The following is a 25,287-nucleotide window of genomic DNA, read 5'->3' on the forward strand; positions in this document are numbered from 1 at the left end:
GCCACTTCAGATAGCTGTGAAATTAGGTGATTAACTAGTTGTTACTTAACCTTCTAATCTCTGTATAAGTCTAATTACATGAAACAGAAGTTGGTGTTTTGATTTTTTACTTTGCTTCTCTGATTTGAGTGTCATTGCAACTACTGTATTGTAAATGATGGAAAATAATTGCATATGTTAAAAAAATATGAAACTTTATAAAGTAAAAAAGAAATAAATAAAATTAAAAAAAAAAAAAAGGAAGGCAACTTCTAAAGCTGGGATGGCCCTTCAGAGTTGCCCTGAGTTGGGCATGGACAATTGGCCTATCGGATCCCATACTGATCTTTCACTGGAATCGGACCATTCATGAGGAGTGCATGACCTTAGGCGAGGCTGTCACTCCCAGAGCTCTGTCAGCTGAAGCCCAGACTCCCTTGGCCAGTGCTCTCAACAGCTGGGGCAAGGAATCTCTCACTCTCAAAAGGGTCTGGGGGGAGGAATTGGCAGCACATCGCCAGGTCCACCAACTTGAGTATCCTCCCAGACTTCCTTCATGAATATACAAACAAAACCAAGCAAATAATCTTAGATTTCCCTCTTTTTGGACAAAAAGTAGCATATTGTACAATCTATTCCAAACTTTGTTTCATGCACTTAAAACCCCTGAGATTTTTCCTTGTCAATAAACAGACAGTACCCTTAGTCTTTTTTTTCTTAATTAAACACAAAGCATCTCACACTTGTTCGTTTATTTATTTATTGAATAGGCAAAACATTTATGTGGTTCAAAGTGAAAAGAAAGACTAAAGGTATTTAGTCCACACCTATTTCCCATCTGACTCCCATACCATCCACAGGTTACCAATACTTCTTTCTTTTATATCTTTCTAGAGTTGGTTTATGCATACATTGCTCACTCAAATACAGATTCCCTTTATTGTTTGTACAGAAAAATATCTTGCTTTATTCACTTGACAAATATTCTGAAGATCTTTCACATCAATGCATAGCAACCTTCCTCATTCTCTTCTTTGTGCTGCACTGTGTTTCAGTATAGGGCTTTCTCTTAATTCTATCAAACAATGCTACAATGAATAATCTTACATATATGTACACCTTTTTGCATATATGCATATCTGTTAGATAAAACCCAAAAGAGAAATTGCCGGGTCAAAAGGTAAGAATAATTTATCTGTAACTATTGACCTCAAAGGATTAAACCAATTCATATTATCCCTAGCAATTTTGAGTGTGTAAAAACTCAAAAACTCAAACTTAAAACTCAAAAACTTTTGTATTTTTGCCAATTTGGGAACTGTAAAACAGTATTTCATTATAGATTTAACTTGCATTTTTCAGCTTTCCCTAAAAGTTGTGTGTCATTTCATAGACAAAAAGCCATTTGTAATTCCTGTCTAATTCTTGGGGATATATGGGTGTATTTCCATAATTTCCATTGTGTTCCATTGATCTGCCTTTCAGTCACCATTACCACAAAAGTTTAATTACTAAGTTTGAGTTACATTTGTAAATTAGTTTAAGGAAAATTGATCCTTTTGTGATGTTGAGTCTTTCCATTGAAGAACATGGTGTGCTTCTCCATTTGTAGATATTAAGTGTTCTTTATATTTAAAGTTTTCCCTAACATTTCTTTTTATTTTAAGTTTTCTATCCTTTTTGCTAATATCGTAATCAGGGTTATTTCTTTGTTTTGTTTGTATGTGTAAAAGTTATTGATGTCTGTATGTTAATTTTGTATCCCATTACCCTACTGAATTCTCTTGTTTGCAGTAGATTTTTGGATTATTCTCTTGAGTATATACAATATATAATACAATACAGTTACACAATCATCTACAAACAGGGATAATTTTATATTCTTATTTTGAATTTTTATACTTCAAATTGACTTCTTTTGTCTTTGCATCTAACGGCATACAGAATAATGTCAAATAATAAAAGTATATGTCTTTGTCTGGTTCCTAACTTAGTCAGAATACCTTCAAATGCCAACATGTTACCTCTGGGGCTTAGACTGATTTCTTTCACAAAGAAAACATTCACATTTCTCTATCTTGAGTGTTATTATTAAAAATGTTTACTACATTTTATCAAACACATTTCTGGTGCACAAGGAGATGATTATGATTTTCTCCATATAACTTTTAATGTAATAAAATCTGTATTTTCTACTATTGAACTATCTTCAAATTACTGGATTAAATCTTCCTGGGTTCATGCACTATTTTGATTACGTCAATCTATTTTGGGGACAAGGGAAGAATTTTTTTAATTAATTTATTTATTTTGAGAGAGAAAAAGTGTGTGTATGTGCATGTGCATGGAAAAAAAGGGCAGAGAGAGAGGGTGAGAAAGAATTCCAAGCAGGTTCTGCACTGTCGGTGTGGAGCCTGATGCAGGACTCAAACTCACAAACTGTAGGATCATAACATAAGCTGTAATCAAGAGTCTGATGCTTAACCAACTGAGTCATGCAGAAGCACCATAAAGGAAGAATTTTCAAATTGATTAAGTGAGGGATGCCTGGGTGGCTCAGTCGGTTGAGAGTCCAGCTTTGGCTCAGGTCATGATCTCACAGTTTGTGGGTTTGAGCCCCGTGTTGGGCTCTGTGCTGACAGCTAGCTCAGACCCTGGAGCCTGCTTCAGATTCTGTATCTCCCTCTCTCTCTGACCCTCCCCTGCTCGTGCTGTCTCTCTCTGTCTCTCAAAAATAAATTTAAAAACATCAAAAAAAATTAAATTGATAAGTGAAATGTCTTTTTTGTTTTTAATTTTTACTAGGTTTTGGTATTAAAATGATATTTTAAAAGAATTTGAAAATATTACTTCTTTTTAAGATCTGAAACAATTTACATGGCAATGGATTTAGAGGCCCAAACCTTGATCTTCCTGCCCCTAACAGGGCTTCCCACTTAATGCATGCTTTCTATGTCACTAAACCATGTCAGGTTTACAATCAGTTTTAACAGAGTCTTCTTTGATCTCATATTTTTCCAAGCCATTCCTTTGGTTGTGGTTTTATGGAATAATAGGTAAAGACAGTAGAATATATCATTCATCCACTCATCCACATCTCTAATTACATGACAAAGCACTTGGCTACCTTAAGAGAGTCATAGTTACAGCCATCAATTTATCTGTGCTTCACTGAATTTCTTCACTTTGACATTCAGAACACAAGGCAAAAATCACGTCACGACCTGCTATGGGTCTTTAAAGTATATACATTAGCTTGCGGTATTTCATAACTGACAACTGAAAGAGGTTACAATTTGTACACAGAACTGTAGAGTCTAAAAGCCAATCTCTCAGACCAAGTAATTGTGTTAGCAGACAAAATACTCCAAACTTCCAAATATCTAAGTCCTTTGAAATCATCAGCTATGTCCCTTCTTGAGAAGTCAAGTTTCTCCAGTACCTACTCTACTGTAAAAGCAAACAATATCATTCTGGTCCTTCTAATGACAATTTAGTCCTTCACAAATTTCTTGTTCAAAATTCCTTTAAAAATATATAGTCTTAATTCCCTACACCAAATTAATATAGGATTGCAACAGCCAAACATCTAGGGAGACTAAAAAGCTATACAAGAACAAATTCATATAAGATGGTCCTTCATTTAAATCTTCAAATTATTGCACTTCAGGAAAAGTACACATTTATATAGGCAAAGCACCAGAATCATGAAGAAAGCCAGTATTTTCTGAAGGGTTAGGGAGTAAAAGGGTGAGGATTATCTCCCTGGCCAGTTTGCAGACCTAAGCAGACAGAAGTGTCTTTATACACCAAATACCTTGGCCTTGGTTTACTTTGCCTTGCCTTGGGTGATATTTCAACACACAGGACAGGAGCCAGAGAAATTCTTCTCACAGTAAATATTTGGGAGAACAAACCTTTGAAATACAAAGCTCCCACGTATATCAACTCTGACCAGAAAGACAAGTTTTTATAAAGAATTGGTTAATAGCTTCTAACTTTTAATTGTCTCATAGTTTGATGTACATGTAGTATAAAGAGAACATGGTGGAAAATACCATTTAGAGATGTCTTGTTTTCTCTCAGGGTAACTAATCCTTTCCCCTGTAGTTTCCTCTATTCCTTAAGTGTTTCTTGCCTGCTATTTCCCTGACATTATATGTTCTGCAAGATGATTTCATAAATAAACTAGTCTTGATTTCCCCCTTTTGTAATGGTATCTAGTTTCCTTTGGGGGACTTGGATCTTCTATGAGTGGACAGTTGGTAGGACTTTTGGCTCTTTGATCTTCACCCATAGAATAGTTTTGATCCAAGCAAAGCCAGCAGGATCTCTTTCCTAGGACTCCGAATTTTGAATGAAATGCTGTAAGGAAATAGCTATTTGAAGTTTACTGATTCCAATGGTAGTACATTGAAGAGACCCTCTATCAGTTCCTACCACCTTGACCACCTTGGGAGATCCCCAAGGTGGGTTCCTCCAGCCTTTCATTTCACTCTGTGAACAAACCTAAGAAATTATTTTATTAACTTGTATTTGTTTCTTTTACTTGGAACAGAATAAACAAATTTGAGTGTGAAGTAATTTCAAGTTGATTATTTTACCTTTCTATACCCAATTTGGTCGCATTTGAGCCAAAGGGTAGATTTAGGAGTACAGTCTGTGACCACATAATATGGGAAATATAAAATATACCATATCTTCTTTTCTTGAAATTTCTTATTATCCCTCCTTCTTCATGTCTTATGATTCAATATGATAAAACCTCTTCTCTGGCATTCTTTTAAATAAAAACTTTGAATTAATTCCTACTTATACTAATATTTACAGAAATACAGCATTATAAAAGTGATCTTTATTCAAGAAGTTTTATTGTATCTTACAAATTAAAATATATTGACTGGATACCAAGGAAAGGCAGAAATAGAAAGCATGGCCTAGGAGCTTATAACCCAGTTAGGAAGGTAAAATGGCAGCCAGGTAACAAGATAAGATAGAAAGGTAAGAATGGGTGCCAAAGAAGTGGCTGGATGTGAAATGTCTGGGAGTCAGAGGGAAGGGAAAGCCTAAGTGGAAGGCCCTATGAAATAGGCAGGTCCTAAAGAACAAGGGAGATTCAGGAAAATGTGGCTCTGGAAGAGAAACAGCATGAACCTGGGTGTGGAATCAGGATAGGCCTGCTACATTTAATGGAAAGTAGAGAAGTCCGGTTGTAGAGGGGTCACAGAGGAAAACAAGACTGGAAGGATGCTTTTCTCATTGAACTTTAAAAAAAAAGTGTCTCAAGAAGCCTATACTTATAACGGCAAGATAGGATTTTTTTTCACATTTTACATAATAAATGCTGGCACTAATAACCCACTTATATTATCAAGCAGTGGATTTTTTTGTCCTAAAAAATAACAAGATCTGTAAGTATAAGAAAGTGTTGTTTTCTTTGTACTAGTGTTCCATAAGCATACTCAAAGTTTGGGGCTCTTAATCATATAACTATAAATATATGCTTCTAGGAAACACACATTCTGGTATATTCTAGTACATTCTTTGAAATTTTGGAATCTTTTTTAATCAGAGTATTCACACACCCAGACTGCGTGATAAAACATCTCATCAAACTCAAAATTGCAAGCCATTTTGAGAGACCATTTGAAGAACATATAATTTAGGGGCAGTTCTGTCACAGTACAGGATACAACGGAACATTATAAAATTAACTTTAACTTATAATTTAAGTGTATATCTTATTTTTAACTTAAACATTAAATGTGTTCTACATATTATAAACCTCCCTTGGAATGGAGAGAAGATAGCATGAAATAAAACTAATCATAAGATACCATTACTCAAGCAAATTAGAACATCCTAGTGTGAGGAATAGCAGATTTCTTAAAGCTAGAGTTTGTTTTGTGAAAGCACAAATTCCAAGACACTTTCTTTGGAAAATGAAAGGGGCTATTGATAAAAGTCTACATTTTACTATTGACTTACAAAGTGGTTAAACCCCAATCCCTTATACATTTACTTCTGCTCAAATAATGCCATCCTTTGTTATTTTCCTCAAATCTACACTGACTCAAAATGTCGATTCTCCACATATAAAATTCCAGAATTGTATATTTGACATTTATGAACGTTTAGTGTTGACACAGAAGTTTTCTGTCCCTGAGGTGTAGAGATACATATTACACTATTTTTTTACCAAATTGAGAGTGATTTACAATTGACCTTCTTTTCAGTTAATGGTCCCTCTTGCCTTCTCCCCGCCCCCCCCCCAATAATCATTCTCTAATAACTCTTTTTGACTGTTACCTACATCTCACTAAAGATTCTTTTTTCACTTGAATCATAGGAGGTAAAAACAGAACTATTTTTTAAATCTCAATCACTGCCAAATTACCTGGTACTAGCACTTTATTTTTATTTTTTCTCTTTTATGTGTGTATTGAAATTCTAATTAGTTAACATACAGTGTAATATTAGTTTCCAGTGTACAACATAGTGATTCAATACTTCCATACAACACCTGGTGCTCCTCCCAAGTGCCCTCCTTAATCCCCGTCAGCTATTTAGTCCCTCCCCCTACCCACCGCCCCTCTGGTGACCTTCAGTTTGCTCTTTAGAGTTGAGTCCGTTTCTAAGGGGTTTTTTTTTACCTTTTTTTAAACCTTTACTCACTTGTTTCTTAAATTTCACATATAAGTGAAATCATCTGGTATTTGTCTTTCTCTGACTTATTTCACTTAGCATAATACTCTAGCTCCAGCCATGTCATTGTAAATGACAAGATTCCATTCTTTTTTTTCCTCTGAGCCATATCCCATCAAAGCACTTTATTTTAATTAAGGACCTGGGATCAGGTGATTACATGGGGTGGGGGTGGGGGAATAGTTGATTCAAGGTTGATTTTGTCTTGACCTGGTCATTTACCAATTGTGTCAAAAGTTGAAATCATCCTGGGCTTTGTGACCTTCTTTCGGTTACATTTATGCTATCTTGTTAAAAGGAAGGTTCCAAACCACAGGCCAAGCTCAGGAAAGCTGGAACCATTGTGTTCTGCTCTGGGTATGAAAACGCAGCAGCCACTTTGGAAAACAGTTTGACAGGTGGGCATGAATATGGACTGTCAAGGGCACACAGTTTTTTGAGGTAATGAAAATGTTTTTAAGTTATTTTTTATGGCACAATTCGCACAACTCTTGAAAAAAATCCACTAAACTATGCACATTACGTAGGTGAACTTCAGAGGCGCCTGGGTGGCTCAGTTGGTTGTGTCTGACTTCAGCTCAGGTCATGATCTCCTAGATCGTCTGATTTGAGCCCCACGTCAGCCTCTGGGCTGACAGCTCAGAGCCTAGAGCCTGCTTTGGATTCTGTGTCTCCCTCTCTCTCTGCCCCTCTCCTGCTTGTGTTCTGTCTCTCAAAAATAAATAGACATTAAAAATTAAAAAGAAAAAGAAAAAGAAATAGGTGAACTTCATCACATGTGAATTATATCTCCACCAAACTGTTAAAGTAAAACACATTCAAAAGCTACTGGAAATGATGTTTTGGTCTGACTCGACTGCAGGTAATAAGTTTTATAAACTACAGAGCAGACCCGTTCTGCCAGAAGCAGTTCTAGCACTGATACTGTTCTTTCTCTCCTATGACAGCTGCCCTTCCAAGCATGTATCACACATCCTCTGCCACTGACTGTGGCTTGGATCAAGGCATGCTAGGAACTGAGAAAAAATTGGGACAGATTCTCGCAAAAATGTAGGTAAACAAATCATTCCTTGTGAAAATAAAAAACAAGCAAATAATTATCTGGGAATTCTAATAAAATAAGGTAAAAAATACCCTTTAACACATACAGGGTCTCATAATTCAAATAAAAGTTAATTCGTTTCCATTTAATGGGAGACAAACAGCACAGAAGCCGTTCAGATGTACAAGTGCCCACGGCAGTCACTGGGCTGGCACTTTCACTTTCCTGTTCTCAAGGAGCTCGTTCCACAGCTCCTGCTGAGTAAAAAGTGCAGCATGTGCTGTCACCACTTGCCAAAGAGTCAACGTACTTATGACTGCTTGTTGACCACCTAGGAGTAACATAAAGCTTTAAAACAGTGTCAGTTCTCTCTGGGTCAAAGATATAAACTTCCAAGTGAATCTGCTCTAGTTGTTTCAGATATTAGTAAACACGGTCACACTAACACCAGTGTTAGTCCTTTAAAAGGTATAGTCACTGGATTAATTTTGTGACTTTTCCAATGATATTTCATGAGTACAGTTTATGATTTCTCTTCTGAAGCAAAATAAATTTTGTTATAGATCAATGTCATTTTTAAAGGGAAAGAACCCAGCCCAATGTCCTTCTTATAAACTTCTTATAAACTATTAAAACTCTTCATAAAATCATACTAAGATATCCTTTATATATATATGTATATATATATACACATGCATATGTATGTACATATGTATATACACACACATATTTCTATATCTACAATTCTGTTAGTCATTTTACATATATGACATTGCTATAACAAGAAGTAAATTCCAAATAATAATATTAGTATGACTGTGAATCCAAGCGTTCTGGCCTTAATTGGAAGTCATTTCAGACTTCTGGTATATTAAATATTGAAGAAAAGAAAGCCAAAATGAAGTTAAATAAATTAAGATATCTATTTGAAAATACACTTTAAAAATTAAGCCTATGAGGGCCACCTGAGTGGCTCAGTCAGTTGAGTATCCGACTTCAGTTCAGGTCATGATCTCGCAGTTCGTGAGTTCGAGTCCTGTATTAGGCTCACTGCTGTCAGCCTGTCAGTGCAGAGCCCACTTTGGATCCTCTGTCCTCTTTCCTTCTGCTCCTCCCCTGCTTGCTCTCTCTCAAAAATAAATAAATATATTTTTAAAAATTAAGGCTATTAGCCAAAAAAGTGGAAACAACCCAAATGTCCATCAACTAACTAATGAATGGATAAATAAGATGTGGTCAACCCGCATAATGGAATGTTAGTCACCAATAAAGAAGAATGAAGTTCTGGGGTACCTGGGTAGCTCAGTCAGCTAAGTGCACAACTTTTTTTTTTATTCTTTTTTTCTTCTATAGTTTATTGTCAAGTTTGTTTCCATGTAACACACAGGGCTCATCCTGACAAGTGCCCTCCTCCATGCCCATCTTTCCCCTCTCCCTTTCCCCCATCAGCCCTCAGTTTGTTCTCAGTACTGCAGAGTCTCTCATGGTTTACCTGCGTCCCTCTCCCCAACTATTTTTCCCCCTTCCGCTCCCGCATGGTCCTCTGCTAAGTTTCTCCTGTTACACTTATGCGTGAAAACGTATGATATCTGTCCTTCTCTGCCTCACTTATTTCAGCTAAGTGTCCAACTCTCGATTTTGGCTCAGGTCATGGTCTCACACTTCGTGAGATCGAGTTCTATGTCAGGTTCTGTGTTGACAGTGTTGAGCCTTCTTGGGATTCTCTCTCTCTTTCTCTCTCTACTCCTCTCCCACTCTCTTTCTCTTAAAATAAATACATAAATAAATAAGCATTAAAAAAAGGACTGAGGTACAGATACATGTTACAATACAATGAACCTTAAAAATAGTATGCTAAATGAAAGTAGCCAAACACAAAAGACTACATATTACATGATTCTCATTTATATGCAATTTCCAGAATAGGCAATCTATAGAGACAGGAAGTAGATCAGTGGTTGCCTAGGGCTAGGAGGGTTGGGAGGAAATGGGAAGTGACTGTTGATGGGCATGCGGTTTCTTTTGGGAATGATGAAAATGTTTTAGAATTAATTATGATGATAATTGTACAAGTCTGTGAATATACATAAAACAAAAAAACTTTCAATAGATGCATAGGTATATGAATTATATTTTAATAAAGCTTTATTTAAAAATTAATGCAAACCTTAACTGTATATATTTGTCAAAACTTATACACTTTTAACTATTAAATTTTACTTGATGTAAATTTTGCCTCAAAACAGCTGACTTTACAAAGGAAAATATTAATTCTACAAACACACACACGGATACAATGATGAGATAAATGGCCTGATTTGGAGACAAAATCAGCAATATTTGAATGAGATCTTTCATCCGTGTGAGGCCATTCCCCAGGCCAATAATAGTCCTTCTCCCCACCCACGTCCACACACATTTCCCAACACATATGCCCAGGTTTTTAACCTAGAAACAGGTTTAGAATAAAACAATGAAATCAGGAGATGATGTGTTGCTTACCTCCTTTGTACGGTAGTTCTCTGAACAAAAGAGTAATCGACAGCTAAGCTTCTTTCTGCTCAGGTGCAGGGCTGACCACACATCACAAAATAAGAACCTGAACAGTGAAAATGAAACATAAATTCAGGGTTTCTGAAGTGCATCAGTGATGTTTGGATGCTTTGTATATATATATATATATATATATATATATATATATATATGTACACAAGGACATGAAGAAAAGGACATGAAGCCAAGTTAACATTTTCAACTACTTGATGGCTTCTCTTAATCATCTTAATTTTGCTATAAAGATGGGGTAGGAAGGAAGAAAAAATATTCTAGTATCTGGTTCCAGAATTTTACGAATTCAGTAATTGTTAAGACCATGAGATTTACTTTTTTAAGTTTATTTATTTATTTTGAGAAAGTGGGGGGAGAGCATGCATACAGGGGAGGGAGGGAGGAAGGGAGGGAAAGAGAGAGAGAGAGAGAGAGAGAGAGAGAGAGAGAGAGAGAGAGAGAGAGGGAATCCTAAGCAGGCTCCCTGCTGTCAGCGTGGAGCCTGATGTGGGGCTCAAACTCATGAACTGTGAGATCACCACCTGAGCCTAAGTGAAGAGTTGGACACTTAACCAACTGAGTCACCCCTACTGTTAGCTTTATTAAATATGCTATATTTAATAAATATATATTATATTTCATAAATAAATATTATATGTGTTATTAAATACATATATCTGGGTTCCAATCCAGTCCATGCTAATTACCATGTGGTTTTGAGCCAATTACTTAATGTCTCTAAGCCACACTTTTCTTGTCTTAATGTGGGATAACAGTGAACTTCAAGTGCAAAGCTCAGTGCCCAGCACTGTAAAAAGTTTTAGTAAATGTTAGTGGGGCACCTGTGTGCTTCAATGGGTTAAGCGTGGGATTCTTGATTTCAGCTGAGGTCGTGATCTCACAGTACTGAGATTGGCTCCATGCTAGTAATGAAGCCGGCTTAAGACTCTCTTTCCCTCTGCGCTCCCAGGCTGCATGCAGACACTCTCTCTCTAAAACAGAAACATGGTTTAAAAAGATAAATGTTAGCTGTTACTTTAAAAACCATAAAGAATTTCTGGTAAGTAGACAGCCTGTTTTAGTTAACTACTCACACCAGAGTTCTAGAGCAACTAGTTACTGATTCATAAATAAACCTAGAATTCCTAAAACCTTTTAATCTTTAATTATTTCTTAAAACTTAGAAAATGTAAACCAAGATCTGGATATTGCCAGATTTCAGTTTGGAATAATTCAAAAATCACGTCCACTGCTAGATTTGGTTTCCTTTTATTTTGAGTTTGAGTCCTAAGTATTTTTAGTGTGTTAGGAATCACAGAAATTTAATTTTTAAAAAATCATTCTGTGATTCTGACCAAGGTCATCCACAGGTACACTCAAAACGGGTGCCCAACCACAATGGTTCTCCAGCCTGACTGCACTCTGGTGAGCTTAAAATGTCGCTGATGGAGGGCCCACCCCAGACTGCTCCTGGGGTACGCCTGACCCTTCCTGCCCCTCGAATGTGCAGCCAGGGCTGAGAATCACTGTCCTATAGGAGAGAAGGAACACCTCTGACCAACTGTCACCCTCTTTCCCAGTGGAGAAGGGAGACAGGCAAGGGAGGGAAGAGGCTAAGAGTTGAGGGTGAAGTGAGGACTGGAACATGTGGAAACTCTTTCCCCCTGAGCCCACCTGCCCCAGTGCAGCAGCCAGCATTATACTGTTCTTCTAGACCCTGTCATCTATAATACGGCCAAGGACAAAGCTTATTTACCCCTAAATCTCCACTAATCAAAAGCAAAAATTCCTATAGGAGTGATGACCATGACAAAAGCTATTTTCTTGATCTTCTGTAAAATGTTTGAAAAAATGCAAAGGGGATCATTGCCTATGATACAAAATTTAAAAGATGATTATTACATCCATTTATCTGAAGATATACAAAAGTTGTTTTTAATGAAAATAGGAGAAAATGGTGTCAGAAAGTGGATCAACTCAGAAAGAACTTGCAACATGTGCCCTAGTGAATTGGAAGCCTATAGAAAAGTAAGCATCTCTCTCCAAAGAATTTTAACTTTACAAAACATGAAGGCAGAATAATTGAACCTTCTCAGGAGAGCATGACTTTTATTTTTCTAAGCACCCTGAAGTACAGAGGGAGAACAAAGGAATGGACTGTTGCCTGCTCCCTCTTCATTGTGACATCTGGCTCTGTCCCCACTGGTGGTGGCAATGCTATTAACCCCACACTTTGATGTGGCAAACCCCCAAAATCTGTTGGCTGGTTTCCAGCTGGAGAAGGAGCCCAGTTCCACCGCTGTGGCTCCAGAGAAAGCAAGTACACATCATTGCCAGTCAGAGGAGAGAAAACTCTTTTCTTGTCTCTTTTCCTTTGTCCCAAATGACCAAACCTGGGCGCACTACTTCTAGAGAATCATTCAACCGTCCATAATGCCATCCTTCTGCTGTACAGCAGCCCCAAAAAAAAGCCTGGGGAGAAGCAGCTCCAAAACTCTCCAGATAGTCAATGCAAAAATGGTCACTGCACCTCTCCGGATCTAGGTCACATGTCCCAGACAGTCTCCGCAGTCCCCAGCAGAGCAGGCATGCAGCTGGCAGCTAAAACTCTGAGAAGATTCTCATGTTGCTGTTGATAATTATAATAATGCTGTCAATATAATGATGGAGCCACTTATTAATTTTCTCAAATTAGCCAAACAATCTCTGAGTTTGAGAAAGGTAGTGGGAGAGAAGTCAAGATCTTCTCGTAATGGTATTATGTGGTCCCAAAGAAAGGTTGATAGGATTTCCACTTTTTTGTTATGTCAATAGCTATAGCTTCATAAAGTACATACACAGATATTTATATCTATCTATAAATATGTGAAGATATCTATTCTAAAAAACTAAGCATAAGAAGTAAGAGTATGGGCTTGGGTTCTAGATAACCTGAGTACACATCAAATTTTGGATACTAGCCAAGCATGGGACCTTCAGCAAATTACTGCAATATCTCTGTGCCTCACTTTCATCATCCAAACAGTGAGCTAAATATTAGTTACCTCATCAGGCTATTGTGCTATAGTACAGTGCCTGGCACATAGTAATTTTAGTGTAAATTATTATTTCTTATCCTTTTAAACATAATTGTTTGTCATAAAAATATTCTTTTTATTCTTGGCAGAGATCCTCTCAAAATCTGAAAGTACCCTCTCGACAAATACAGCTGGCCAGAACATCCACAACCGCCCTCGTTCCCTGCCACAGCAGTGCATGCACGCACACACACGCACACATTCCGCTACCAAATTCCTCTCTCAATAATAAAAAAAAAAAAGGTTGATATGGAAGTGACATTTTTCAAATCTTGGATAATTTCCTGACAGTAAGAAAAAGTTGGTAAATGGGAAGAGGGAAGTCTCAATGAGGAAAGAACATAAGGGCAATGACAGTCTACTCTTAAGTCACCAATAGTCAAGAGAAGACAAAACAGAGGCTCTGAAATCCAAAAAATGGTTTTGTACTCTTTCTCCCTTCCATTTCCTTCCTTCCTTTTCTTCCCAACTCAAAGCCACATGGCTTTCCAGCACCTTTCTTAGCCACCAGACGGTTTGTAGGGAGCCTGTGGGTAGAACGGAGGTGAGCATTGATCATCAGAGTTGACAAGGGCTACAAGCAACTTTAAAAATCAGCTACTTCATCAGTCCATGGTTCGTTTTCAATATTTAATAGTCTTTCATGATTTGTGTCCCTTACTCTCCCCAGCTCTCTTTCCCCCTTCCTCTCCCTACGGTCCTCTGTTAGGTTTCTCCTGTTAGACCTATGAGTGCAAACATATTGGTCATGGTGGGGGGCACTTGTCGGGGAGAAGCACTGGGTGTATTATGGAAACCAATTTGAAAATAAACTATCAAAAATTTTTTTTAAATCAGCTACTTTGTCTCTTAAAGTGCTATATGAACTCAAGTTTCTCTTTGTATTCTTCATCCTCCAGTTTTCTAATCTTCCCAGTTCAAAGAACCCCTTTCTTTCTTACTCCAAAGACTCCTAAGATCTTCTTTTCTAAACCAGTGCTCAAGAAAAGGTGGTAACTCCACGTGCATCAAAAGAGCAAATGAAAAACCTCATTTTAAGGTTGTATCTCCACATGAACTTGTTTCTAATCATCAAAGCACGCTTCCTAAGCACATACTTATATACTAAGCACTTAGCACACTAAGACCTGCAGGGGATTACAAAGCGGACTACATAGTAGAATCACCTTGGGAACTAAAAAATCCCTGAAGCCTAGGCCCACCCCAAAGCAATGCAAACAGGGTGTTTGGAGTGGGGGGGGGAGCCAGGGTTCTGGAGGGCTCCAGGTGATTTTAATGTGTGGTTACTGAGCAAAAGGGGACAACATCACTATAGGTCATCTTAAACAACTGCACGTCCTAATATACGTCATAAATTGAAAGACTTGGCTGCTTTTAATTATTTAAATTGATTCTTTTTTTTATCCATTTCAATCATGGCTATAGAAAAATATTTCAAATGTCCTCCAATCCCAATAATGATGTCATATTTTCTTAGGAATTTCCTAAATAGTAGAATTAAGAAAACTTTCTATGGTTTAACTGTACTATTATTTAGCCATATCATGGAATAACTTCTAATTACCACTTTCTATGAACATTTTCTGTACATTAGACACAATGCCAAGGACTTTCAAATGTTATCTTTTAATCTATATATAACTCTACATCTACCTAAAAGGTAGGTATTGACAGTTCTCATTCTGTCCCAGTGTCTCTAGGTTTTTTGTTAGATTCTACTTCAAGCTCTCTCCATGTAACCCAAAGAGTGACCACCTAATGCAGGTTCTTTCTTATATAGTTGCATTGCTATACTTTGGGAAGTTGGTCTGTATAGTTGCATTGCTTTACTTTGGGAAGTTGATGGTAAAGTTTTTTAATGGATTCCCTTTCATTTTAAAACTTTTTAATGGATATACTTTAAAATTACTGAACTTACTGACATCACACAAGGGCCTTATACTAAACAAACTAATATCTAAATAATAATAATATTTTGAATACCTCAGGACCTTTGAGAAAAATGCACAGAATATCATGGTCTTCAAATCTCCTTTGACCTTTATCTGTCTTTTTAATTATTTAAATTTTAGTTAATTAACATCCAGTGCAATTTGGTTTCAACAGTAGAATTCATTGACTCATCACTTAAATACAACACCCAGTGCTCATCACAAGTGCCCTCCTTAGTATCCATCACCCATCTAGCCCATCTCCCACCCACCTCCCTCCATCAACCCTCAGTTTGTTCTCTATCATTAAGAGTGTCTTGTGGTTTGTTCCTCTCTCTCCTCTTCCACTCTTTCCATATATTCATCTCTTTTGTTTCTTACATGCCATATGTGAGTGAAATGATATGGCATTTTTCTTTCTCTGATTGACTTATTCCACTTAGCATAATACATTCTAGCTCCATTCACATATTGCAAATGTCAAGATTTCATTCTTCTTTATGGCTGAGTAATACTCCCGTGTGTGTGTGTGTGTGTGTGTGTGTGTGTGTGTGTGTGTGACATTATAATTAGCCATTTACTTGCTTTCTTCCCATACTCTTCACTAACAAAAAATTCCCAGGATCAGGTCACATCTTATATCCTTTATGTTCTTTCTACATCTATGTATACAGTGGGCACTCAATAAATGTTTATTGAATGTAATAAGAGTATTAAGCTATAGTTTTGGAAGGAATACAAAGCAGTGGGCTAGAGCACTGTTGTTCAAACTCCAATGCGTCCAGTTCATGAAATAGACTGTGGAATATGAGTAGCATTTTTTAATTTGGAATTTAGAATAGAATAAAATAGATAAGAATCAAAAACATAAGAACACCCGCATGGTCGTAAGGCTTCAATACCATTCTGTGAATCCGTACTTCAGTGTGTATATGTGTGCAGGTCCGGGCTCACAAACACATATTACTGCAGCCCACGCCCTGGGCTAGAACATGGGCCCTGGAGTCATTTCTCCTGGGTTTGTGACTGAACGCTGCCATCAGCTGTGTGACTTTCTTGAAGCGAGTTAACAACCTTCTCAGTTTCTTCATCTATAGAATGGAAATAGTAAAAACTCCTCCCTCTTAGGATTTTTAGGAGGAATACAGGAAATAGTCTCTATGAAACACTAGACAAGGTGCTTGGCCTAGAGCAAATGCTTGCACTCTCCCTGCCTCTGCTTTCTCACATCCAGATGATGCCTCATCTGCTCCCTGGTTTCCATGCATCCAAACAAGAGAAATGTTCTTACTGTGGAGCCCCCCACTACCTTATGACTGCACTCAACCACCATCTTGACACCATTCACCTCTTTCTTCTTTGCAAACCAGTGCCCCCCTGGCATTCCTGAGCCCACTCCCATAGGACCCCACCAGCTGTCTCTAGCCTCACCAAGTGACTGCATGCATGCAAAGGAAGGAGTCCCAAATTTCTATCCGCAGGTCTGACTTTTCCTCAGAACTACAGACCCATATGTCCAACCAGTTTCTTACCAGTTTTTATGTCAAGATCCCACCTGGCTGTGCAATTAACACATCCATAATTCCTCCTCCTGAATTTCATCCAGAGAACAAACACAACCAGACCTGCGGGAGTCCAAGCAGAAAGCCCCCCTCTCCATCCTCTCCCAGTCCTCCTCCCCTGCACCCCATGTCAGCCAGGACCAGAGTCCTAACAATGAGCTCTGCAGTCCAACTCCTCCTCTACCTCTTCTTTGCAAATCTTTGCCCTATCGCAGCCACCTACTCATGGACCCTCTGCTTATGCTCTCTCCCTGCTGCCATTCATCTGGCAGGCTGCTGCCACACCATGCTCCTCATCCTCTCCAATTCCACCTCCACTCTTCAAACTCTCACCACCCACTCTGTATCCACTAGCAGAGGTCAAGTTTAATTCATTATTACAGCATATAAGAAAACCAAAGATGATTTTTCCTGCCTCATGAGCTTACAGTTCTCCATCAATAAATAATGTTTTTCAAAAATTATAAATGAAAATGAAAAATTGGTTTTACACAACCATGTTTTGTCTATATGTTCAATATATTCAATATTTAGATCTTTAAGTACCCAGCAAGTTACTGGATTGTTTTGGTTCTTCTCTAAAGCTCTGCAACAATCCAGCCCCCAACGACACTTCTCTAGGATGTTCCACAAACCTGTGGTCCCCAAGCCACTGTTGCAATTCAACACTTGAGTCATGTTCCCTCCTTCCTCTAGGGAGAGGTTGTGATGCCTGTCTCCAACTTGCCTACTGACAAACTCCTGCTTTTCCTTTAAGATTTAGCCTAAAATGTCTCCTCCTACTTGATGCCATCTTGACTCTCCAATGGTCAGCTATTCCTCCTCTCAGATCTCACATCAATTTGGGCAATCTTGCTATTGTAATATTCATCACAATATATTGCTACTCCTTGTTAAGTATCTAGCCTCCAAGTCCATCTCACATCCCTAGCACTAAGAATTATGTTCAGCACATAATAAAAGCTCAATAAATCTTTATGAAATTAATGACTGTTGGAAAAGCTACCTACCTAACTCTCCTGTATATTCAAATGATTAACCAAACATCTCTCATTCAACAAAATGAATTAAGGGCATTTAGAAGGCTTCGTACATTTGTTTACAAGAAGATGAACTGAATGCACTTAGAAGACAATGTGGTACCTGCCTTCATGGAGCTTAGAACCTGCTCCATCATTGAATCAGAAGAACTAGCCAAATAGTGTTTTTTAATTCAAAAATTTTACCAATATAACATCAAATGGTATGTCTTTAATGGTCAGACAGTAACCTGGTTCTCTCAGATTTGGTTTAAAATGTTAAACATCCAGAGAGGCTTCACACACTCTCTGAAGTGTGGTGTTGACTCACCAGTGGAGCCAGGACTAGGACAAACAGTGGCTCAAAACTGTCAACCAGAGCCTTCTGTTCATCCTCTTGAAATTAGCTCAGTCCCGAGAAGATGTGTAGTTTCTCTAAACATGCCGTTCTTGCTTTATTTACCCAAATGCTTCCTTCTCATTGTCAACATCTGCTCTGAACTTTTCAGTTAGAGTCAGATTCACTTGTTTGTAAAATATTTCATTGATCTAAAGTGAGGAACACATCTTAGCCAGTCAAATCCAATAAATGGAGCTTAAAAAAATGAACATACATATATATTCATATATATATATGAATTTCACTGCAAAAGAACCAGTGTTACTAAAAATAATTTGAGATTGGGATCATATGCAAATCTGTTACTTTGGGTCTTCAGTTTTACTTTGAGGCCCATATAAACATGCTTTTTTAAAAAGGAACCTAAACTCCTATATTAACACAACTCAAAAGCCAAGCCTTTAATTCAGTTTGCAGTTCAAGAACGTTGTTCCCAGATACTTCTATGTTTAAAAGGAGAGACAGACTCCATGGTTAAATCTTGCCAGGGTAAAGACAATAAAGATTTCTTTGTCTGAGCACTGTAAATCAGGCTACAAATATACCTTGCCCAAGTGGAAACCAGGATCAATTTTCCAACTGGTAATTGGGGTGAGAAGGAATTGCCAGAAGAAAAGTGTTTAGAGAAGTAGCTCTGGGCCTTGGAATTGAATCACACTGATTGTCCCTGAAAGGGGTAATTAACACAGGTACTTAACTGCCGGGACCTCTGAATTATGAAAACAGCATGGCCATCCAAAAAGGACATCCTTCAACCCTTTAAGGCCTTACAGATCTATCACAGTTCAGCACTCACCAAAGAACTCCTCCAAAGCTACATTATCCCCCAAAGCATAACTTAGATACAGTGAGTACTGTGCTATGGGCTAACAAAGCAGAAGAAATGGGTTAGAGATAAAATGGATTCATGTAGGATCATGGAAGCCTGAAGCCAGAAAGAGCCTTGGAAATCATCCAGCAAACAGACAGCTCTCAGGCCAGATCTGATCTCTATATCAGGGGTATTCTCTTTGGCCTACACAATTTTTATTTTATTTTTTAATTTTTATTTTACTTTTAGCAATTTTTAATGAATTGCCAATGATTTAAAACTGGAAGCCTTCATGTAAAAACCTGAATTTTTTTCTTCTTTTAAAAAATCAGAAAATCTGGAAAGACTGGGCTCTTGTTCTTACATAACGATTGGCTGGAACTGAGTAACTTTCACCCTCATCAAATGGGCATGTTCTCTCTAGTTCCTTCTACTTCCTAACATCTCTCTGACAAAGGACAGTGGTTGACCTGCATGTAGGGTTTTACCTGCAAATAGCAGAATTTGTAACACTCTGAGCCTGTGAAAAGATGAAAAGATTTAAATTTAACAGAGTTAAATACAGGCAAAATGAGGGCCAGACACTTCCATACAAGTTGGTATAATCATTTCCCTGTATCCACCCCATACTCTTGCCATGTTTCCTATGCTGCCGGGCTCTTGCTTCAGCTTTTCTCTATTCCACACAAACCATATCACTCATAGCTTGGCCCAAGTAGTAGTATTCTGAAAGAAATCTCTGATGATGCCATCTACATTGGTGGGTCCTTTTACTTGGTATATGTTTTGCATAATTTGTATATGATTATGTAGTGTCCAATCTGTGAACACACACTTGAGTGTGTCATGTAGAAGCTGGTATCTTCGCTATGTGACTTTTAGAATAAAAACTCGAGACACAAGGCAACATATACAGGATGCTGAAATACAAAAAGACCTGGTACATTTGGGGGAGGGGGTTACTGGGAATAATGACAAGAATATTTGAAACTGACACTCTTCCAGAGAATCTGGAAGATCTGGTCTTTGTCGCTAATGTTTTTCTCATCCATAGCCCATCTCTTCTCAAAAAGCTGAAGAGTTTCTTTTGAGTGGACCATAAAAGCATAAGATCATATAATAGTTTAAAGATGTGTTAAAAATTTACATGTCTCATTGTTGATTTGTAAAGTAAAATTAATCAGAATGAGAAACAATGTACAATATGAGGACTATAGTTACCATATCACATATTTGAAAATTGCTGAGAAAGTAGGCCTTAAAAGTTCTCAACACCAAAAAACAAAACAAAACAAAAACCTGTGTAGTGATGGATGTTAACTAAATTTATTGTGGTAAAATGTATACATATTGAATCATTACACTGTACATGTAAAAGGAATACAAAGCTACATGTCAATTATAACTCAGTAAAAAAAGCCTAAAACTGGAGCGCCTGGGTGGCTCATTCAGTTAAACATCAGACTCTTGATTTAGCTCAGGGCATGATCTCATGGTTGTGAGATCTAGCCCAACATCAGCCTCTTAGCTGGGCATGGAGTCTGCTTGGGATTCTCTCTCTCTCCCTCTCTCTCTGGCTCTCCCCTGCTTGCACCCTTTCTAAATAAAGAAATAAACAAACAATATCAGAGTAATGGGAATGAAAGTGCAAATTTAAAAACAGAGGAAAAACTTCTACAGTTAGCAGGCTCAATTTCTAACTTCTTTTATTTTTTTAAGTTTATTTTTTTATTTTGAGAGAAAGAGAAGGCATGAATTGGAGAGAGGCGGAGAGAGACAGAGAGAGTCCCAAGCCAGGTGCAGGGCTTAAACTCACAAACTTAACCAACTGATGCTTAACCAGCTCAGCCACACAGGTGCCCCTCTAACTTCTTTTAACTTTTTTAATGTTTATTTATTTTTGAGAGACAGAGACAGAGCGTAAGCAGGGCAGAGGCAGAGAGAGAGGGAGACACAGAATCTGAGACAGCCCAGAGCCTGACACGGGGCTGAAACTCAGGAGCCATGGGATCATGACCTGGGTCAAAGTTAGATGCTTAACAGATTCAGCCACCCGGCCCCTCTAAGTGCTTTTAAATGTGTTTATTAATGTTTATTTTGGGGAGAGAGAGAAAGAGCAAGCAGGGGAGGGGCAGAGAGAGAAGAAGACACAGAATCTAAAGCAGGATCCAGGCTCCAAACTGTCAGCACAGAGCCTAATGTGGGGCTCAAACCCACACACCTCGAGATCATGACCGAGTTGAAGTCAGATGCTCAACCAACTGACCCACCCAGGTGCCCCCCAAGTTCTTTTAATAAGTTATCATGTATTATGCCCTTGTTACATAATAGCATAATAGTTCAAAGGATAAGCTTCTGAGAGACACTTCTTGGCTTCAAATCCTTTACTTCCATCATTTATTTAGCTGAGTGACCTTATTAAAATTATCAGCCTAAGATCAAATTGATGCCTTCTTAGATGAAATAAGGCATGTGGCTTATATGACATGTTATGTTTAATAAACATTAATAATAATAATAGCCATTATTATTACTATTATTGGCAATTGAAACAGAAAATAGACAGTGGCTCTACTTTGCATATTGCCCAGGAATGTGGACGTCTTTTCCTATACAAAGTTTTCATCTAACTAAGAGTTGGTATACCATAAGACAAGTATACCATAAGGCTGTAAGACTGCAGATTTGGTGGGGGGGGGAGGGATCTGTTGGACTTGCATGAAGCATTAAAGGCTTTTTGAAATACATTACAGTAATATTTACACAAAGCAAATACCATCGAGATTTTATCCATTTATTTATTTTAGGGTATAAACAGGGCCTCCTGGGTGGCTCAGTTGGTTAAGCATCTTACTTCGCTTCAAGTCATGATTTCATGGTCCAGGCGTTCTAGCCCTGTGTCAGGCTCTGTGCTGACAGCTAACAGCCTGGAGCTTGCTTCAGATTCTGTGTCTCCCTCTCTCTCCCTGCCCCTCCCCTGCTTGCATTCTGTCTCTCTCTCTCTCAAAAAATAAATAAACATTAAAATTGCTTTTATTTTAGGGTATAAACAAAATTGAAATTTAAGGTATAAACTACAGTTAGAGATGCTAACATTGCTGGTATAAATACAATAATAATGTTTAATCATATTTTAAATTGTTTTGCATGACTTGTTATATTCTCCACAATCTAGTCCCATCCTACCTCCCAGCCTTATCCAGCTTAAATTCCAGGCTCCAGTCACTCCAAACTATTTTGCTTCCTTTGGACACATCAGACTTCCAGGACTCTGTACTATTTGCTTGTTCCAGTGAGGATCCTTTCCACTGAGGAAATCTCTTCCTTCTTCAGATCCCAGCTCAAATACTCCACCTGCCACATAACTTTTTGTAGTTCTTAACCTTGAATGAACCTCTCCCTTTCTCTGCCACTCAATAGCATACTATTGATGTTACTGCCATGAGTCCATTTACACTATCTTGTATTGTAGATATTTGTAAACATACCTATCTTTCCCACTAAACTCTTTAAAGGCGGGAACCATGTGTTCTTTGCTTGAACTCACTTGTAAGTTCTAGTTCAATCTCATTATCTACAAGGAATACTTTGGTATCTACAGAGAACCCCCAAAGAAAAAGCCAACCAGCTCAAAATATATGCACTTTCAATCTTTAGTTAAGTAAAGTCACTAGGCAAAACTTTCTTGAAAAGCTACAGTTATACAAGCAAGGCATTGTGGTTTTTGCACATCCCATTGGCTTTGTATACTCAATTTATTTCTCTAAATTAAATGTAAGAGATATCTCAGTTGAGAGAAAGACCACAAAAACTAGGGACTCAAAAGACTGGAGTGAGGAAGCTTGAAAATCTGGGAGTGCCCGGGTGGCTCAGTCTGTTAAGTCTCCAACTATGGCTTTTGTTTCAGGTCATGATTCAGGAGCTCAGGCTCCTCACAGGGTTTTGCCCTGACGTCACTGAGCCTGCTTGAGATTCTCTCTCTGTCTCTCTCTCTCTCTCTCTCTCTGTCCCTCCTCCTCTCTCTTAAAATAAATAAACATTAAAAAAAGAAGAAAGAAAATCTGACCACACTTTTCAGTCATCCTCTAGCTCCAGTTTCATGACCAGATCCAACTGAAAGCCCCACAGTCTGCACTGATACAGATTCAGGCACCAACCAACACACACTGTCACCGCCATCTCTTTAGAGTCACAGCCAGGAGCTGGGAGAGATTTTCAGTACCCTGATGCACCCATGTCACCTGTCCTTCCTCGTATCCATCCTGTAGATAGGAAGGGTCCTTGTCTCCCTGTTGCCTACACACAAATGAGAAGCAACAGAGAAGGATGCTCTTAGTCTGTGGTGCTACAATTAGGAGTTGTTGCAAGATGGCAGGTTAAACTAGTCTATTATATAATTTCCAATTTCCTTAAATTTCCAGAGCCTTAAAAAAAAAAAACTTTTTTTCTGGCAATGATATGGATACTAACCCTATTATCTGCATTCACGTGTTATTTAAAAGAAGGTGTGATCATATCATGAATATGGGTACTCTCATTTTAGAATCTTCTCCAGCCAGAGCAATTTCTGAGCTAAAGCCAACCAGAATCAAAGAAACTGTTAGGATGTACCAAAGTAAAACAATCTGATGGAACAACTAAACATCCTACTCTGGGAGTCAAAATCCATCTACAATCTGAACTACTATCCAGATAATCCAAGATTTAAAAAAACTACTATTCAGATAACGTACTATCTGATAAGAGGAAAAAAATACCCTACTATCCAGATAATCCAAGATTTAAAAAAATACACCCAAACAAATTGTGACCCAGGAAATTGGTCCAAAAAACTGCTTTATCAAATAACTTAGTATGTAAGTAATATATTTAGTGTAAAGCCCTCCTAAACCTCCAGGATGGACTGACCTGTGCTGAATTAGACATGAACGCAGAGAAGCATTGCTTTGTTTTTGATGGCCGACCTTTTAAATAGTTGTCAGCTCTTTCCAAAGCCTCTGGGTGCTGCTGAAGCTAGAGTTGGCTACCTGGGGCGTGCCACAGCTGGAGCGTTAAGCACCGAGTCCTCCCAAGCTCCCGCTCGGTGTCCAGGCGGCCCAGGCGCCGTGCCTCCAGTGGCGGTCCCCCGGCCGCGACCCTTCCGGAAGGGCTGAGCGCACCGGCTCCCCACCGGGGCAGCACCTGCAGGCCTCGCCGCCCACCTGGTCGCACTCCTCTCAGCCCCCGTTCTGCCACCAGCAGCTCCAGAGAAGCTGCCTCGGGAGTTCCAGGACAGACCTCGGCCCCGAGCCCGACCCGTGGCACTATCCTCCCTCCAGGACCCCCTTTCTTTCTCTATATCTCTGTCTTTCTCTTTAGGCTCCGTGCAAAATGCCTCCCTCGGATTCCTGGGGAAATTGCCTACCGAGGAGAGGCACCGCATCAAAACGGGAGGGTGTCAAGGGTTGGGGGCACCGAGGACCCTCTCGGCTCCAGGTACACAGCCCAAACCAGAAACCCGTTCCAAAGTGCTTGCCGCCAGTGACAGCGTGGTCGCCGCCGCCGCCTCCCGCTGCTCAGAGCGTGAGGAGTCACTTCTCGCCTCCGGGAGGCGAGCCAGCGCGGGTGGCCGAGGAGCGTCGGCGCCCTCCCGCGAGCTCCAGCCCTTTACCTGGATAGCGGCCCCGGCTGGGGGCTCCGGGGCGCAGCACCGGGCGCAGTGCCCCGGGCAAGCCGGGCGGTTGGTGCGGGGAGGACCGCGGCCGCCGCTCTCCCTTGCTGCTCGGGGCCCGCCGGCCTGTATTTATCCGGGGACCCGGCCCCGGCCCCGGCCCCTGCCGGAGTATTGGGCAATCGGTCCCGCTACGCGCGGCCCCGGGAGCCGCCGCCCTCTGCCCCGCGGAGCCCCGCGGCGGCCGCGTGCTGGGAGAGAGGGGGCCGGCCCCCTCCTCTGGGCTCCACCTTCTCTCCCTCCTCCTCCGGCCCGGGAAGCTCTTCCCCGCGGTCTAGCCCCTCTCCCTGCTTTGCGGGGCACCCTGGCCAGTCTGAACCGGTTGTGACTGCGCGGGTGGCTGGGGGAAGGAGGAGGAGGCGGAGGAGATGGAGGCGGAAAAACGAGCGGTAGGGGCGCTGCTCCCGCTATCGCGACTCAGGCCTGGCTCGGGCCGGCGGAGCGGAGGGGGACACCGCCGGGGCCGCGGCCCCCGCCCGGCCCGGGGCCACCGAGGCCTCAGGA

At 39.5% G+C, this 25,287-nt stretch overlaps 1 protein-coding gene across 1 annotated transcript in view; it reads right to left on the reverse strand.

The window, feature by feature from the left end:
• The window catches only part of SLC16A9 (solute carrier family 16 member 9), a 53,775-nt gene extending 28,809 nt beyond the window's left edge, over window positions 1-24,966 (reverse strand). The window contains exons 1-2 of the mRNA XM_029931725.1: window positions 24,724-24,966; window positions 10,229-10,325 (exon numbers count right to left, since the gene is read on the reverse strand). The gene's annotated coding sequence lies outside the window, so the exon portion shown is untranslated. The remainder of the gene's footprint in view (window positions 1-10,228; window positions 10,326-24,723) is intronic.
• Between the last annotated feature and the right edge of the window lie 321 nt (window positions 24,967-25,287).

Source organism: Suricata suricatta, chromosome 2 (genome assembly GCF_006229205.1).
Source record: "Suricata suricatta isolate VVHF042 chromosome 2, meerkat_22Aug2017_6uvM2_HiC, whole genome shotgun sequence".
Lineage (NCBI taxonomy): Eukaryota > Metazoa > Chordata > Mammalia > Carnivora > Herpestidae > Suricata > Suricata suricatta.